Raw genomic sequence first — 17,227 nt, 5'->3', positions numbered from 1 at the left:
GAGTTTTGCTTTTCTTTAAACAGGCAAAATGTATTGAAAGTTTTGCGAAATACTTGAAAAAATTTTTTTTAAAATGTTTCAAATGGACTTAGTAACTTTTCACTCTAAGCTAGCGATATATCACACGTTTAATAATATAACGAAGTGTTTAAAAATTTCAATTTTGTGGGAAAACGCAATCAAAGTTTTATCAATTCATACAGTTGGTATACAAAAAGACAGATGGAAAGATACATATCTTCGCCATATTTGGATGGTTTGGTTATCTATTAGACTGAACATATTCTTTCTATGAAGTTTATTAATTGCATAATGAAATGTCCAAAAACGTAAATTTTATTTTACATCTTTATATTATTAAACGTGCGATATTTTATGGCCTTCATTCCAAGTTGATACAATTGTCACAAACGAAAAGTAAACGTTTCTCGTTGGGGACAGTGAAACTTATTCGTTTCGTTTCTGACTATGTACAAAACCACAACTCATATGATTGTCGATGAGCAATTAGGAATTGTTTTGTACGGTTTATTTTCATGCCCTGCTTCAAACACATTTTGTCAGAACAAAATTTATATTTTTAATTTTAATTTGTATTGTATTTACATAAGTGCGTGTGTACATATTTTATTATTTTTTATGAATTTAGGCATATGTAAGTGTGCTACCAGTTATTACATTTTTTTTTTCAAATATAAAGGTTTCACTCTAATTACTGATGGTAGAAAGTAGATTTAGCTAGAGCGAATACTTTGCCTTCGAAATTTAAATTATACACATATTTTGTATGATAATTCAAACGAATTCAGTGATTGACTATCAACTGTGCCTAAAACTTTGCCACATAGACTTATTTTATGCAAACACCTTGTATTTGGTTTTTTGTTACTTTTGGTGGCTTGAGGCCGTTTTATATGAAAAATCACTATGGAAAATACAACAACAGTATACAAAGCCAGTGGTCTAATCCCAGTGACCGCAATGAAGAAGTCTGATGAGGAGATGTGGAGATCGCCAAAATAGCAGCTATAACTTCCACCATTTATAAACTGTTGTGGTTTTTTTCCACAATAATTTCTCATATAAAACGGCTTCAAGCTCTATAAAAATTTTTTAGTATGATTTATTAGGCCAAAAAATAACAAAAAAAAAACAATTTTGAGTTTTATTTAGCGATAAGAATGTTTTTGTGTTTTTTCTCCCAATTGGTAAATTTTAATTTGTTTTGAAGTATCATTAAACGAAAGCTTGACTTTTCACTTTATTTTATTTTTAATATTTTATGTACATAGGTTCGAAATAAAAGGGCGGCGTTTTTCAGGGCCCAGGGAGGCCTTTTAAGTAAATGCGGCCCTGTACATATGTACTTACAAACTTACAAATATACTTCTAGCGTTTAAATACACACATATATACATACATATGTTCGTGGAAATGTTTTTATCTCTAACTTGCCGATGTGTTACTTTGATAATTGTAACTTGACATTGTTTTCGAACGCTCTCAACTGCCGCATCACTGATGCTTCGATGCCAGCTATTTACGTTTTATACCTACATATGAGTCTGTGTTCGTATGGCATAGTAGCTTATGTCGACAGGCTGGCTTTAGTATAATCCGGCATTCGCAGCATACGATTGCGAATGAGTCACTGGCGCCGAGCCGTTGAAGAATTTTTGGCAAATAAATGTGCAAGAATAGTTCCGATACTAGCAAGACAACATTCTTGTTAAGACTCATCAAAAAATTCCTTGTCGTTTAAAGAATAAAGGGAATGCCGCATTATACTAAAGCCAGCCTTTCGACATAAGCTATACTATTCCATACGAACACAGATATATTGTATGTAGTTTGGTCATCGCCATAAGGTTTCCAAAGCATTTGTATGTACATACATACATACATACATAGATTGTGTTATACTTACATATGTACTTACATACATACACATATTTTCATACATATTGTATATACATACGTGCATGCCGAGCCACTAAGTTTTCCATGCAATCACTTATCGGCAATAAATGTATTCCTCGTACATATCGTTCATTTACTAAAAGACTGTCATAATTGAAAAACGAAATTTTTGAGCAAATGTAAGAGAATATTTTGGGAGCAAATTGAAAACTTTATAGCTGAAATACAATGCCGGCGAACGGCGAACTCACCACAGCGAAATTCGCGCTGTCAAAATTTGAACACCCGCAAGCATATGAAATTGAACACAGCCAAAGCGAAATGCGAACTTCGCTTGGCGGCGTTTCATGGCGATAGATTTATTTCTATCGCTCTGCTGGGCGATGACAGCTGTGCGTGCCAAAGGTGGCCGTATTTGTTTTGTGCTTTCAAAGTTTAAAAAGAAAACAACCTAAACACGATTTTTTTTTTGTTGTTTGAAAAATATAGTTGTGGATTCGTTAAATCTGGCTTGAAACAAATTATTTATAATAATCTTTCTTTGTTTTACATTTATATTTGTTATCATTTCCTCATTTCTAAATATGGTTTAGTTTTTTCTAAATATGGTCACCCAAATTATAAAGGCGACCAAATGGGATCAGCTGTTTTCGCTACCGCTCTAATTCTGTTTAAGTAGGCGAAATAGTTGGGCGAACGGTGAACGACAGCATCGCCCAATTCGGCGAAGTTTGCCGTTCGCCGGTATTGTATTTCAAGCATTAAACGCGACCATTCGACCTGTTTTGTAAGGGACAGCCCTCTTTAGTCAGAGAGAATTTACTAGTTAATGAATAATACCATAGACCGGCGAAATTTCACCTTTTTCCATTTCAAGAATGGCTATAGGCGATTATTGAAAATTATTTTTTGTACTGCAAACGAATCTGGCTGTGAAAATACACGTCAGGATTAAATGGTTAAAATGCTAATTTTTGCACTTTTTGAAAGTTTTTTGTGGTAAGATTTTTTTTTATTTTCCACAAAGACCTAAGCGATGCATATATGTATTTCATTCTAAATATATATCGATAATAATTTTCAAGGTGATTTTCAAAATCCTATTAATTTTCAATCCAAAAACGAGAATATTTTGGCTTTCCCATCCCAGGCCAACATTGCAATCCAAATCTTTAAAAGCATCTTTTCACGAATTCAGGTTTTTCGACTTAGGCGATTATTCCTTATAACATCAGATACATATGTATTTAAATTAAAATTTGGCCTAAAAAGCAACGCTGGCAGAACTACATAAGTAAGTGCAAAACTTTTCCATTTTTTTAAGTGTTCTGCCTGCGCTTGGCATGGCTGGCCTAAAGCAATTTGCTAATATTATCCCAAAATTTAATGGGCTATAAAACTGAATACCCGTAATTTTTTCGTAAATCTGAACAATTTTCTTGAAAATGAATGGCATTTTTTAGAATTTTTCTAATTTTTGTAGAAAGTTTCGAATTTCTGTTTTGGTTGTAATTTAAACTATGTTTTTATAAAAAATATAACAAAAATTATTTAACATGAAAAATGTGAATAATAACATAATATAAATTGTTTTGCTGTGCTGAATTTTGGCTGTGATTCACTGTACATATCGAGCCCTAACCGCCCAAATAACGTAAGCTAGACTTTTTTTCAAAATTTTCTTTTTGATGCAGAAATATTCCTAGAGCATCTAGATGCATTTCTGCATCAATTAGAAAATTTTGAAAAAAATGTTGCTGACGTTATTTTGGCGGTTAGGGCTCGATATGTACATTACACCGTGTCAAATAAAACGAGTGTTTTTTTCTTCTTCGGTCCCATATGAAAATATCGTTGTCGGTCACAAACAACGGCAATTTTTCAACTAGCGCACGCAAATATAAGAATTTGTAGTTTTTTTTAATAAACATTTAAATATAACATATAAACTAAAAGCGAACTTGAAGCCCATTCAATTCTAGTAGAGTAAGTGCAAGTTTGAAGTACCTATGTATGTATATTAGCGAGCAGCTTACTCCTAATCATACATACGAGGGACGTTCAATGTATTCTCGGTATCGGTGTTATTTACTATTCATGTTGGTAATTTAATAATTGCAATAAATAGTTACATTACTTCATGTTACAAATACAAAATTTCACATAATTACGGACGTTCTTTATCTAGTAGTCCTCGGAGAAAGAAGATCGTAATGGCTGACGCGACAATGTTGATGAAAATCGAACACCGCGCTGTGATTAAATTCCTCACAAAACAAGGAAAAAGTCAAAAAACTATGTTCGATGAAATGGTGGCTGTCCATTACGATTTTTCACCTTCATTGTCTACAATACAAAAGTGGTCAAGTGAATTTAAAAGGGGCAGGGAGAGTATTGAAGATGACCCTCGCTCAGGCGGCCCCGTTACTGCCGCTACACAATAAAATGTGGAAGAAGTTGCGAAACTTGTACTGGAGGACGCCCGAATAAAGGCTAAGTTATTAGCAGAGAGAACTAACCTATCCGTAGGAACTATACACACTATTCTTCATGATCATCTTAATCTCTCAAAAGTGAGTGCAAGGTGGGTACCGCGAATGCTCACATCACACCAAAACCAAGTGAGAGCGGAGTGCAGTAGAGAGTTTTTAAAGCTTTGTGGGGAAAATTCAACAAGAATTTTGGACCGTCTTGTTACTGGAGATGAAACATGGGTTCATCACTATGACCCTGAAAGTAAGCAAGAGTCTATGCAGTGGCATAAGAAAGGTGCAGACCCCCCTAAAAAATTTAAAGTCACTCCATCCGCCGGAAAACTCATGGCCACAGTGTTTTGGGATACGAGAGGAATTTTATTGATTGAGTGCACGAAAAAGGGTGAAACCATCAATGCAGCATCTTACGCTACCACTTTGCATAATTTAAGGGAAGCAATCAAAGAAAAAAGACGGGGAAAACTGGCTGCCGGTGTGTTGCTTCTTCATGCCAGCGCTCCGGTTCACACAGCGCGTGTTTCGAAAACCGCTATACGAGATTGTGGCTTCGAAGAAATCAATCACCCACCGTATAGCCCAGACCCGGCCCCGAGTGATTTCTTTTTGTTCCCGAATTTGAAAAAGGATCTTCGTGGAAAAAATCTTTCTGATGATGAAGAGCTCAAGGCGGCAATAAATGCTCATTTTTCGGACAAGGAGGAAAGATATTTTTTTGAGGGCATTGAAAAATAAATTTCAAGAAATAATAAGTGTATTGGGTTATGGGGAGTTATGTTGAAAAATAAAAATATATTGGCTTTAATTCGAGTTGTGTTTCATTGCGATATCGAGAATACATTGAACGCCCCTCGTATGTACACCACAACAACTCATTTCTGAACAGTCAGTGATGAACCACCTTCCAGAGCATTTGTCCTGACGATTTTTCAAGTAGAAGTTGTGTGATTGATTAGTAGATAGCTCACAAAATTTTAAGGTTTTAGCTGTTTAAATGAAATAGCTTTAAAGCAAAACCTCTTATCTGTGAAGAAAAGTGTCGTTTTAAAATGTAAAAATGTTATTCGAGAATATTTGAACATTTAGTTACATAGGTATATGTATATTGTAAAATCGAATAGTTTCAAAGCTAAGCAAATATGTAAGAGTACTCAGATTTAAAGGTTTACTGGAAAAGTACGTAAGCCTGTTGTTGTTGTCGTTAGCAAAAATATACTTTGTATTCGTGTTGTTTGTAGTGAAAGCCCAAGCGAAAAGATTAGGTGTGTGTTTTTTTTAGCAGCGAGTATACATATATACATATGTACCAAGGCAACGCAACCAATGGAAGAAATTTAAGAAAATTAATCTAAAATCCGACAACGAGGAACTTGTAAGTACATATTTATGTAGTTATGTAAGCTTATGCATATGTACATGTGTAGGTGTTTGCATCGGTGAAATAAAGTATGGCTTAAGCTTCGCATGTGCGTACGTATACATATATGTATGTTTAATTAAATATAAGCAAACATAGTTTACTCATAAATATGTCAATATAAATACATATGTAAATAAAATATAAATATGTAAGTATCCGTACATGTGACTTGTTCAAAACAATCATTTGCAATTTTTTTTCGTTAAAGCTTGCTATGTATTTTATTTTCTCCCTGTTAAGCCGCAGAGTTGAAACTATGTGGATGGCCACAACTTCGGTCTGCAATTTTTGACCCTAATAGAGATTTTGGTTTATGGTTTGTTTGAGTTATGACACTGTTGAAGTAAATAAGTACATATCTACTTACATATACATACGTAAGCGAAACGAATCACCTGGCTAAATTATTGAAACTAAAACCGAGCTTTTACTTTCATGTTTGAACAAATGAATGTTTATTTAACAACTCATATGTATGTGTATGTATACTACAGTATCCATACATACAAAAAACGGTATGAAACGTGAGCGAAGTTAAAAGCGGCTTTCAAATTAAACGACGGGAACTTATGAGTACGTATATAGCGAATGTAGAGAATGGAAAGCATATTTTAATTTGTTTTTAATGGAAGACAATTTATCATTATAATCGTTTTCTAATAAAATTTTGAGTATGTAGACTAGGGTCGTTCTTAAATGTAGGAAGCAAATTTTTACATCAGATTTTCTAAGCCTCAACCCCTACGTCGGTGCTACTATAGTCGAAGATATCACTTATAATTTTGGTCCCCATAGGAGACGGTTGAGGCGTGCCGCACAGGGGGCAAAGTTCAAATTACTTTATGCAGACGTCTTAATCGACCGTAGATGCTATAGAAAAGACATTTCCTTCCATTGCAAACTCTTCAAAGCAAAATAATAATATTAGGATTTACATTTCTTTATGGTATTATTAATGGAAACATTGATTGCCATTTATTATTGGAATCTATAAAATTTAACGTTCCGACAAAAAATCTACGGCGCTATGATAATTTTCTTTTCAATTGCTTTTAAAACTAATTCCACTATTAAAGGGTCCTATCACACGGACTCTTATTGAAATTAATAACTTCTTTCAAGAAAATATTAATATCTCACTTTGGATAATGAATTGATTTTTTGTGTATTTATTTTTAAGACTTTGTATTGTGTATTTAGTCTGTAAGGGCATGTATGTATGACTATTGGCTCAATAAATTGAAATTGAATTGTATTTAAAAAATGTATTGAACTCATTAATTGGTAGCCCTAAACGTTAGTCTTAGTGGAAAGAATTTGTTTTTTCACGATGTTCACATTACGGCGAGTACACTGTATGTGTCCATACCCTATTCGGTTGTGCATGTGAATATTCGTACATTCATATGTACATATAACGGTATGTATTTACCTTGAAGATAACGATATTGTCGATACATTTAAAAGTGTATGCTTTTATACTGGAGCAGCAAAGAGCCCCAAGGTGGGTGAGAAGGCTGGCGGGGCTGTTTTGGTGGCCAATCACAGATATGATAACCGCGATCGTGACGTGTTTTGCTAAAGTTAGCGTCTGATGCTCCAAGTAAGAATTGCTTATTCAGGTGAGCACTATGGGCAAGTTTATAGACACTCAACTTGAGTGAGGAAAATGTAAACAGTAAAGGTACATACATATGTACATGCATTTATGCACTTTTTTATATACATACATATGTACATGCACGTGTACATAAGTTCGTACGGTGTGTACATTAGGGTGGTCCAAAAGAAGTAAAGTCGGAATTTTAATGCCCTCATCCCTTAGGATTGTTCTATATCGAGAAAAAGTATACCCCTATTTTTTATTTTGAAGTCAAAATATATGCATTTAGAGGTCGCTCAAAGCGCTCAAAGATTTTCAAGTATTTTTATATGGGGAAAAACAAATTCTCGTTTAAATGTAATGGAATTCTTGAAAATCAATATTTTTCGATCGGAAAACTCTGGTTCTCTTCAGGAGGCTTCCAATAACAATATCCAATTTAATACTAAAGACTTTTATTTATCCCCAATTGCAATTTCTGGCATTTTCTAGGGGTTTTGGCGGACCTATAAAATATAATTACTATGAAAAAATTGTTAAACAAATAATTGGATATTATTATTGGGAATCCCGTGAAGAGAAAAAGGTGTTCCGATCGAAAAATATTGGTTTTCAAGAATTCTATACCATTTCCACGAAAAGAGTTTTTTCCCCCCATATAAAATACATGAAAAACTTGAGCGCTTTGAGCGACCTCTTAATATTTTTTGATTTCAAAATAAAAAAAATATGAGTACATATATTTTTCGGTACAGAACAATCCAAGGGGGCGAGAGCATTCAAATTCCGGCTTTACTTTTTCACATGGATTTTTGGACCAACCTAGTGTATAGCAATACACTTCGTTCGGATAACTTGCGTTTGTTGTTGTTGTTGTCTTTCATTTTATCACTTATTTGTATATGCAATCTGGTTGTACAGAAAATCGAGAATATTTTTTTTAATAATATTATTTGCAAAGGCAAAAACACTCGTAAGTACATGCATATATGTACTATATTAAATACTAGGACTAGGCTTGCATGATTTGTGTGCAAATGTGTAGATACATACATACATACATACTATATATTTGTGTTCGTATGGAACAATAGCTTATGTCGACAGGCTGCCTTTAGTATAATGCGGCATTCGCAGCATACGATTGCGATCACTGGCGCCGAGCCGTTGAAGAACTTTTGGCAAAAAAACGTGCAGAAATAGTTCCGACACTAGCGAGTCCATATTCTTATTAAGTTTCATCAAAAAATTCCTTGTCGTTTAAAGAATAAAGGGAATGCCGCATTATACTAAAGCCAGCTTCTTGACATAAGCTACTATTCCATACGAACAAAGATACATATGTACATATGTATGTGGCTACCTTAGTTGCATAAATTGTAGTTATTAATTAAGTTGCCCCTCTGTGTGTTTTTTTTTTTTTTATTAAAAATCCAATTCGATATAAACCTCAAAGTAAATGCGACAGTGTTATGTAAAAATAGTAAGTGCAAGCACATTAGAGTGCACCAGACATTTGTTTTTGGCATCGACTTGAAATTAAACCGAGGATTGATCGGCTCAAACCCTTCTTAAAGCGAGCTGATAAAGTGCATCGAATATCGAATGACCTTCAGGGCTGCTCAGCCTTAACCTGTTACAGGGGAGGACCCCCCCTTCCCACCAATGGTAGAACTAAATTAGAATACAAAACGAAAATCGCTCCTCAGAAATGGCTTACAGAAGCAACCACCTCTGTCTGATCTAGAACTGCGGTAGAAATAGTTCACTCTCACATAATTCGAACGAATTGGGAGTCATGCAATGCAACATCGGTCGATAAAATAAGCTCAGTCTAAACAGAAGTTCGACTGAAAGTTTTTAAAGCCGGAGATATCCGATAATGGGGGAGATTTGGTGCCATCGGATCCAGCGGAAATCTTGGAAATGCTCCAGTAGTTTAACACAGGCATGCCATTGCTAAAATTCTGAATGTCGAATAGTGCAAATACAATCGAATTTCGCAAAAATAGAAGTTTTTACTTTAAGTTCTTCGACACCCTAATGTCCATTCATCCTCATGCTTGTATGTACATACATACATACATATGCACATGTGTATCATATGTGTAAGTACCCATTGTAACCGCTGGCAAAATGTTTTGATTGCCATTGTAAAATGAAATACCAGTCAAATACAAAATAGCCATTCGCAACAGCTACATCCATACGTACACGTGTATGTTCGTAAAATTAATAAAAGTATGTAGATGTTTTTTTAAGAAATTAAACACTTGCACCGCCTAATAAATAGCTACATAAGAGCGTGTACATTGTACACTAACAAATTTCGATTTCTTTATTTTGTTTTTTTAGCTTTTAAATAAAGCACAACTCGTGTTCGCCTGTTTTCTATTTTCTACTTGTTTGCACTTTTCATATAATAAACTGTATTTTATTTGCAATTATAATATGCACAACAACACTTCACCGGGTGGGAGGGGGCGGGACGGCAGAGACGCGCGCTCGAATACAGTAAGTCAAACGATTGCGCCACCAAGCGTAGTTTCTGCTTGTCAGCCAGCCAGTTGCCTAGACGCTTCAATGGCAGCTGGATTGCACAATGCCACACAATTAACGTTTGCCGCCACCATAAATGTTGTTTGTTGGGTTGTTTGTATTCAACTTTTTTTTTTTGTTTTGTATTTTGTATTTGTTAATAAAACTGCATTCACCGGGGAGTACACGAACTCACGAACTGTTTGTTACTCATCACGTTCTTGGGTATGCCGCTATTTGAGTGCTGCTTCTTTTTTGTGCTTTTGCTTTTACTACATTTTCATTCATACACACATCTGCCGGTTTTGAACACAAAGAAATACGCAACCGAACCGAATACTTCGCCGGATATGCATTCACTCACACTCATGCATACATATCTACCAAAACATACATCCAGATGGACAAACGGGGGAGGGGGGGAGGGATATCTGTGTTTGTGTTTCACACGTAATTGCGCCGTTACCGTTTGTAATCAAATTGTTGCTCTTATTGGATTGGGAAGTCAAATGCCCTCCACTGTAAATAAACTGTTCGCTGAGCTTGGAACCGCACGTACGCTGATAACAACCGCTTCGCGTTCTGTCTCATTAACAACTGAAGCGGCCAGTCAGTCGGTCGTTCAAAGCGAGCATGTGGCTGATTTCTGGTCGTTCGAAGTCTGCTCATTCTGGAAATGAAACCACCACCACCAGTGTACGGAACGGCTGGCTGCCATGTGCCTCTTCCAAGCTGGAAATTAGTTAAACTGTTGGCACTGTGTCAGTGGTTTGTTTTGTTGACTCTGAGCACGCCTCGGTGTTAACAAAAGCGTTTTGCCGAATGAATCACTACTACCAGCCACCGAACCAGAGAAACCGAACGAACTACCAACGTTTGGAAAGGTCGAAACGGCAATGGGTTCGATAAGGGAGAAAACAAAAGACATGTGTTTGCGCAAACAAGCCTACAAACTATGACTATGTAGCAGCTGGTGATGCAGGCTCGCATTTTTGTGTCCGATCGAACGTTCTAACCCGGAAACCAAACAGATTAGTCGAATGAGTCCATAACAATAAAAGCTTTTCCGTCTAATAGCCACAGATAATCAGGCCGATCCTGAACAGAAACTCCCTGGGAGTTTTCTCTCTTTTCCCTTCCCCCCTATCATGAATAAAAATTCCTTGAAGACCTTTTATATTAAATTGCGGAGTTGAGGCGTCAAAAAAGTGTCAAACAGTTCATGAGAATTTCGAAATTTCTCATCCCAAATTCTCGGGGAAAATGCTACCTCCTGGGAGTAAATTATTGGAGGACTTCTTTCTCGGGAGAAACAAATTCTCGTAGAACAAATTCCCTGGGAGTATTCAGAATCGGGCTGAATAGCTTTGTTCCACACGTTACTCGGGTGACACTAAGAAAAAGAGCAGGGGAGGAGAGATACACTTTAAAGAGGAAGAATGAAGAGAGAACGAAGAACTTGAATTATTATCAGGCACGAACGCAGCCCGGGACCCATCCCTCCACTAGATCAAGACTTAAGGACAAAAAAGTCCTTGGAGCCGGCAGAAGACCTGCCGAACTGATCACGATCGGTGGCAAAGAGTTGGCTGGGCGCACTATTATACGTGCACGGTCCAAAAATGCAGGTGAAAAAGTAAAGTTGGATTTTTTATGCTCTCACCCCCTAGGATTGTTCTATACCGAAAAAAATATACCCTTATTTTTTAATTTAAAATCAAAAAAACATTTGGAGGTCGCTCAAAGCGCCCAAAGTTTTCCACGTATTTTGTATGCGGAAAATAATTTTTTTCGATATAGAACAATCCTAGGGGGTGAGAGCATTACAATTCCGACTTTACTGTTTGGACCACCCTAATGTACAAGAAATTAAGGCCATATTGGTCAGATAAATGCATTCTCGAATATAGTAATCTGAGTGTATTTGATTCAGTTCTCAACTAACGCGGGGTAAGGGTGAGAGATTGAAACCATCAAGCCATGGAAAAGAGTCCCAATAATCAAGGCACCACTTTTTTTAAGATTATAAAACCGTTTCAGTAGCACGAAAAGAAGGTGGATCTGCGAAGCCATGTATAAATTTGGAATCACCAAAAACTAATAGGGCTATTTTGGGTGAGGCAGTATTAGCTCCTGATTTTGTAAGCTTGGGAGGGGTTAAGTGTTAAAAAAACCGTATTTTCTCTATAATACTCGATCTTATATTTTAATTAAATTTTTTTAATTATTTTTGAAGTTATTAAGGATCTAATAAATGAATAATGATCAATTTTAAATCGAAAAAAAAAATTGTTTTTTTATGGAATTATCCGATGAGACGTGATTCGAAAAGCCAAATATGCAATTCGGAAAAGAGCACTTGTCTGAAAATTTGAAGTATTTAGGAAAGAAGAAAACTAATTATTTCTCCTAGGCTTGGGACCATTTCAAACTTATTCGATGCTCGCGATGATGTCAACAGTAGAATTGATACAAATGTATCCTTTTCGAGCTTAAGAAATACAGAGAGGCATTTAGATTACATACATTCAAATGACAAAAATTTATTTACAAATTAAGTAGTAAGAGAAGTAATGCGCTCTTTCGAAATTGCATATCCAATTACAATGAAGTATCTATAGTTGGGAAAATAATTATTTTATTAAAAAAATTGCCAAAGGCTTATGGTCTCATTATGCATTCTTCGCATAACTTCGCAAAAATTTCAAACGGTAATTTTTTATGTACATAATCCATTATCCAGAAATTAGCGGAACTTGTGAAATTATTTAGCGATCTGTTGAGTTTAGATTTTGCTTCATATTTTCTTTAGTTATATTTCAATTTCAGTTGTACAAATGGCTCTGCGAAGTTATGCGAAGTATGCATAATCAGACCTTTAAACAAAACCAAAAATTAACTTACCATTGACCGGGTGGCGGTTAATGTATGAGCTCCGCTACACTTATGCCAGCTTTCGCCGATTAAAAGAGCTTGTAACACTTCATTATTTTCAAAAACATTGCAGGAAATGAATGTCCCGCATATCGTTTAATTACCCTAATTCACCAACACCCACACAAACGACCTGAGGCTACTTCTTTTGTTCTCATGCATCTTGAGCGACACTATCATGCATAAATATGTAGATATGGATGTACAATAGGGTGGTCGAAAAACGCACGTGAAAGAGTTAAGTCGGAATTTTTATGCTCTCACCCCAAGGACTGTTCTATACCGAAAAGCTATACCCCTATTTGTTTATATTAAAATCGAATAATATTTAGAGGTCGCTCAAAGCGCTTTTCGTAGAAATGGTTTAGAATTCTTAAAAATCAATATTTTTCTATCGGATAACTCTGTTTCTCTGCAGCAGTCTCCCAATAATAATACTCAACTGTTTATTTAACCTTTTTTTATCGCAACTATTACTTATAGGTCCCCCAAAAACCCACAAAAACCATGAAAAATTCAAATCGTTAGTATTAAAAAATAGTTAAATAAAGAATTGGGTATTGTCGTTGAAAGTCTTCTGAAGAGAGCCAGAGTTTTCCGACCGAAAAATATTGATTTTCAAGAATTCCATACCACTTACTTGAAACTTTTTTTCCCCCATATAAAAATATGTACTTGGAAAACTTTGAGCGCTTTGAGCGACCTCTAAATATGTTTTGATTTCAAAAAAAAAAAAGGGTGTATAATTTATCGATATAGAACAATCCTAGGGGGTGAGAGCATTACAATTCCGACTTTACTCTTTTTGGACCACCCTAATGTGCATATGTACATATGTAGGTATGCATGTATGTATTTATGTAACAGATATTTGCGACGAGCATTGGCGGCACTCGAACTTTCGTGTTGGCGGTTAAATGACTTGCACCACTAAAACTGGCGGCTATGTGAGCCAAAATACAAAAATTGGTACTTAAATTTGGTAAGAGCTCGCTTGTCATCTTCGCATGTGTGTATGTATAGGCATGTGCATACCCACTGGGAAAATAGGTAAGCACTTTACGAGGTAAGCCATGGGGAGAAATGTATTCTGTATGTACGTTTCACTATAGTACGCTTGGTACTTATGTTAATATATATATGTAAGTACATATGTATCTATGTACATATGTATGTATGTTTCTATGTAGATATGTATGTACATACGTAGCTTGCCCATGTTTATTTATGTTCTATACCGTTCTGGCTTTTTGGCTCCTATTGTCCCGGCCGGAGTTCATTCTTTTTTTTTTGGTAATTTCTTTCCCATCGCTTTCATATCTTTTCGTATTGTTGCCTGTTTGGCATTCACTTTTGTCTTTGTGAGTTTTTGTGAAGTTGTTAAGCTTTGCTTGCGGTCAAATTCCCACACAAACCATAAGCCTAAGTTGAATCCAAAGGAAACCGGTTTGTTCGATCTCGTCGTGCTCGCGTTTTTTCAACATTCTTCCCAAAGTTTTATTTTTCTTTGTCATTAAACATTGTACTGCCATACTATGTACTTGCATTTGTATCCAGTTGTAATTGTACATGCATACATATGCACATACATGTATGTAGTATTTATGTACGTATAATGATATATGACTTCCGTAATTCACTTTTTAAGGCTGATTTGTATTTTATTTTGAGCCAAAAATAAACAAACACCACAAATATCACTCTCGCAATAAGCTTCAGATTTTTTATTATCGTTTTTTGTTGAACATTATAATTTGCAATTAAAAGCAGTGATTTCGTGCTTCAAACACATACAAAACATATACAAACATACATGAAGAACTTAGTACCCGCAAAATTCTCGAACTCGCTTGAATCCATCGTAACTTATACGAAACTCCTGACAAGATAACAATAAAGTCAGAGAAATGAAACGATCATAACGAATGAACCAAATGATAAACAAACAGAAACACATACACAAACGGAGAGAAGAAAAGTTTAAGTGCTAAGCCCCAGCGAAAGAGCCAACGTATCGCGTCGAGCGTCTGGAGTGGAATGCGCGCGTCTGCTGGCTGTATCTTACCTGTACATATGCGCGAATAAGCTCTCCGACTGGGAGTTGAATGTAAAGTACGCCAGCGATTACCTTCCAGATTGTAGACCCATACATTTTGAAATAACTTCATACATATATGTATAAATATGTATGTACATACATTAGACTGCATCACTCCCCATACAAAAAAAAAAAAAAAAAAAAAAAAAATCGGTACGATTTTTCCATTGGAATTAAAGGAATCTATTATATTTTAAGACGTCCATCAAAATATTTCGGAAAAATATTAAGATTTAAGCGAGCTGGACCGATTTGAAAATACCTCCAAAAATGGAGTTTTTTATGAATAAAAATAGTTTCTTAAAAATGTTGGAAAAATCCCCTCAAATGACAAAACGGTTTAAACTCAGAAAATTAACATAAAAATATAAAAGAAAAAAATTAGATCGCAATCGTTATAATGGGATTTTAAATACTGTTTTTTAACTTTTTTCAAAGATTGTACTAAGATGTGCTGGTATTTGAAAAAAAAAATAAATTGGGACACGAATGACTTTTTTTGCACATAAATAAAAATAGTGGGAAAATACCTTTCTACCGTGAATAGTTTTGGCCCAGTTATTTAATTTTTTCGTAAATCAATCTTTGAATGAAGTGAAAAAAAAAACAGTATCTAAAATCTCATAATTACGATTCCGTTGAAAATATTTTTAAATATTTTTATGTAGATTTTTTAAGCCTAATCTGTTTTGTCATCTGAGGGGACTTTTTTCAAAAAGTTCTTTAAGAAACTATTTTTATTCATAAAAAACAAAATTTTTGGAGGTATTTTCAAATCGCTCGCTTAAATCTTAATATTTTTCCGAAATATTTTGGTGGACGTCTTAAAATATAAATAAGTTTTGTTATCCCGGCGGAAAAAACCACAAATTTTTTTGGTGACGCGGTCTAATGTACATATGTATATACACACACATTAGGCCGGATTGGACCAATTACAAAATAAACAAGTAAAGAAGTATAAATTCAGGCGAAAGCGAACTTTATATATCCGGCGCAGGTATCAAATATCGTCGTTTCAACTTTCTCTGAACTATCTTTGCATGATAAGTAGGGGTGTTTAATCGATTTCAAACGTTTTCGATAATATGCAGAGCTAGACTTAATGATATAATTGAACCTAGTTAGGTACAAATCGATTAAGTGGTTACCGAGGTACACCTTTGTTGTTATAAAGTGGGCGGTGTTAAGCCCAATTCATAAAAGTTTATAGCAGTTATTTATTGTTAGGAGATTGTTGTACATAACTATTAACTTGGAGTAAATTAGCGTCCTCAGTTATTGAAATATGGGAGTTTTCGTATTTCTGAAATTTACCGTTATACGGGAAGCGGGTGTAATTTTAGTCCGATTTGAATAATTTTCAACAAATTTCTTTTCCGTACCAAGGCTATTAAGTGCACCGACTCCCCGACCGATTTGTTTGTATATCACTATTATATAAGTGATTTGTCTTATTTATTATTACCCTCTGAGGGTATTATATTCGTTTTTGGTTTAAAATACTATATTATAACAAGATCTCATTTTTAAAATAAAAGATTGGTTAAATCGATTTCATGAATTTTATTTAAAAAAAATGATGGCAATTTTTGCCGATTTTTTTTTTCAAAAATTGCGAAGTACATCTCCAAAAAGCGTCTTTGCGAAGGTGCTTTTCCCAAATTGCACTTGTCGCAACAACAGCTTCTTAGTGGTCCAACAGCACGTCTTCGGAGTGGGGCCTTCAGCCTGTTCAGAAGACATATTTGATGCCCACGGTTTCTGAAATTTAACCTTGGAGGAGTTCGAAGAGTTTTCAAAGCGCGAAGAAAAAAGGCAGCATTACGATGTACGCCACGTCGAAAAGGGTCTTGACGAAAGTCATTCGTTTTGTGACCATGAGCCTTTTGCGGAAGCCGCGCGGGCATATCAAAGCAATGCCAACAAGCAAACTAAAAAGTACCAAGAATTGGAAATACTTAGAATACGCAAATTTAGAAAAAAAAAATATTTAGAATTGGAGAGGAGAGCTATAGTTGCATCGAGGAATGCGAGCGAAGACGCAATAAATTTTGCGAGGATGATAGTATCCACTATCAACACGTATACAGATGTTGAAAAGGATTTAGCTCAAAATATAAATTATATGTCTACAAAGGCATATAACTTTATGCGGGATGAGCTCAAATTTTCCCTCCCCCACAAAAAATCTCTCTTGCGTTGGCGGTCAATTAGGTTTG

General features: G+C 35.2%; 1 protein-coding gene across 17 annotated transcripts in view; it reads right to left on the bottom strand.

Annotated features, from left to right (window-relative positions):
* Positions 1 to 14,959, bottom strand: part of LOC108360210 (uncharacterized) — a 62,275-nt gene extending 47,316 nt beyond the window's left edge. For 4 of the 17 annotated variants that reach the window (XM_017612419.1, XM_017612402.1, XM_017612403.1 and 1 more), the window contains exons 1-2: positions 14,737 to 14,959; positions 12,878 to 13,080 (exon numbers count right to left, since the gene is read on the bottom strand). The gene's annotated coding sequence lies outside the window, so the exon portion shown is untranslated. The other 13 variants (XM_017612409.1, XM_017612407.1, XM_017612408.1 and 10 more) reach the window with 13 other exon arrangements.
* Between the last annotated feature and the right edge of the window lie 2,268 nt (positions 14,960 to 17,227).

This window comes from Rhagoletis zephyria, unplaced genomic scaffold, assembly GCF_001687245.7.
Source record: "Rhagoletis zephyria isolate East Lansing unplaced genomic scaffold, Rhagoletis_zephyria_1.1 Rzeph_scaffold_00536, whole genome shotgun sequence".
Lineage (NCBI taxonomy): Eukaryota > Metazoa > Arthropoda > Insecta > Diptera > Tephritidae > Rhagoletis > Rhagoletis zephyria.
The sequence above is the reverse complement of the archived record's forward strand: the minus strand, read 5'-3'. Positions and strand labels throughout refer to the sequence as shown.